Below are 2,703 nucleotides of genomic sequence, written 5' to 3' on the forward strand. Positions count from 1 at the left end.
AAACACTCATGTAGGAATGGTTCCCACAGTGTGACTGCATTGCCGTGCCTCCGGCCCTCTTCTGATAGGGAAATTGCAACTCCTGGTTTAGAATTGTTATGGAGAAAGACAACAAGAACATTTTCATTTCAAAAAACCCAGGAGAGCATGTTTCATTCTCCTCACTTTCCACCTGTGCTACTTGGTCATCAGGGGCCCCGACACTTATGGGAGGTATGATGAAGCCCAGGGGTGCTGTGCCTACCTTTCCAGCTAACTTGCTCAAAGGGGGGCACCCTCATGCCATGACTGCACAGCTGGCCTGTGTTAGATCCTCTCTCCTGTCGCCCACAACTTCCCGGACCCTGCGGGGATGTGGGGGCGACTGCCAAGGACCCATCTGCAGAAGGCGAATGTCACACATTCCAGCACCCTATCCTGCCTCCTTCCCATAGCTCCGGGGCCTCACTCTGGTGTTTGTTTATATATTTATGAGCCCAGGAATTGCCGCTTCTGGCACGCTATTTACTTAACAATCTAACAGTAATTGTAGGATAATTGTGCTGCGATGAAGGAACAGCCAGGGTCTGTGCAGTAAGTGGATAATAAAAACCAGGGTTTATGGGTTCTGCTACTGGGAAGATTTACAGCCTTAATATTGCGTTATGTAACTCACCATTCCCAGTTCCGAAATGCCTGGGCTTTGTGTTGAGACCCTCCGCTGGTGAATGGTGATGAGGAAGGAGGAGGAAAGACTCATGCATGGGATTTCTGGCCTTTTCTCCCATGATCACCTTTGGAGACTCATAGCTACTCCTTCATCTCGGAGACAGAGAGGAAGCAGAGGACAGCTCTAACTGCCAGGCCATTTTGTTCTCTGGTCCTGCCAGGCCATTAGCAATAGACAGTTGGGTGCTAAAAACAAGGGGCAGTGCACGCTGTGGGAGGCACTGATTTTCATAACAGCCCCCTTCTCTTAAGCCCTGGACGTTTGCACAGAGCCCTGAGCCTGGGAAGGGCTTCCTGGCCCATGGACCATTTCCAACATCTTCCCCATGCTAAACCAGGAGTGTGGAGCCATAACCCTCGCCTTGGCCACATGAAAACCAACAAGCATCGTTCCAAAGGGTGAGCTCATAACAGGCGTGCTATGGGGCTGAGCAAGATCAGTCAGCACCCAGGTCTGCTCAAGGATCTGCATCATATGATCAGCCCTGCACATCTCAGCGTGTGTGTTGAGTTGAAGGCTGGGGAAGGGGGATGGGCAAGTGGAATCTGGAGCATCTGGAAGAGGGAAAGACACTCAGAGAAAATGCTGACACCCACCATGAGGGTGAGAACACAGATGGCAGCAGGGCTGTTAAATCTTGGACAGTATGATTTGGGCACCAAAGTACAATAGGAATGAGTGATAGCTCAGGGACCAGAAAAAAACCTAGAGTCCACACTGACAAATAGGCACATGAGCAGAGTGAGGAGCAGATCCTCCCAACTAGAATTACAACCCTGATGTCACAGCCAGGAAGGCATCAGAGTCCTGTAGTCAGAGGCAGAGTTTGACTTCGGTCAGAATACTGACAAAAAATTGGAGTCTCCTTCACAAATTATTTATAATTGTGAAATCTAAATATTACAATATAGAGAAGGACATGGCCCAGCCTTGATCAGGAGACTCAAGATCAGCCCCGAATGGGACACTGAGTGCCTGATATGGATCATGAGGAGGACTGACACATCTCAGACAGCTTGGGTACAACGGCATGGTGGGCTGATGTCAGACAGACATGCCTAGACCAAGGGCAGGTGACCAGGACTGTGCCAGACTTGCCACAGTGAGACCAAGAAAGAAAAAAAACAGAGGCGGGGGGGGGGGGGGGGGCTTCGAGTGGAAGAAACTGAAAAGACAGGGAGACCCAGGGTGCTGGGAAGATCTGGGACCAGTTTCAGGGTTAGGGTAGGGAGGATACAGAACTCAGAGAGGGGGTGGTGTGGTCAGCTGTGAAGGGATGGGGCAGGGTAATATGTGTCCTGGATTCTTATCGTGCCAGGGCCATGACTCCCAGCTGACCTTTGGTGGCTGTGCTGGAGGGGGTGGTGTTCTTTGGAGAGTTCATGCTAACAATGTGAGCAACTAATGCTTCCAGAATCTGTAGGAGGCCTGGAGCTGCTCCTCCAGATGTCTTGGGAGCGTTGAAACCAGGGCCACACGGAAAGCTGGGAGTGTCTTCAAACCAACACAGTGCAGGCAAGAAGAAGACAAAGGCAACCCAGTGGCCCACTGGCCTCAGAAGAATGAGATCATGGGGCGCATCTGAGAACTACTGCAATAGACATCTGTCTGCCGAGAGCCGAACTGAGAGAATGTGTGTGGAGCAGGTGTGCGAGTCCAGCTGCTGGTGAGTGGCAGAGCAGCTAGAGCAGATATTTCTGGAGCAGGTGGCCTTACAAACTGTCCAAGATCAGGGTGCCCAGGAGCTGTCACCTGGGTCTGAGCATGCTGGCAGCCTCCTTGAGGGTCAGCCTGCTCAGTGTTACGCTCTGAGCTGCCTTCTCTGAGGCATTTTCTTATTACCCTACCTCTTGCAGAGAGTGGGAGGACATGGTTCCCACGGAGCACCCTGGGCAGGAGGGTAAGTGGTTGTGTCGTGTGCTGTCTAACTGATGCTTGAATGCCCCTCAGGTACAGTTTCCTTCTTGTTTTTCCTTTCCTTCCTTGCTTCATTC

The sequence above is a fragment of the Onychomys torridus genome, chromosome 2, assembly GCF_903995425.1.
Source record: "Onychomys torridus chromosome 2, mOncTor1.1, whole genome shotgun sequence".
In the NCBI taxonomy this organism is placed as follows: domain Eukaryota; kingdom Metazoa; phylum Chordata; class Mammalia; order Rodentia; family Cricetidae; genus Onychomys; species Onychomys torridus.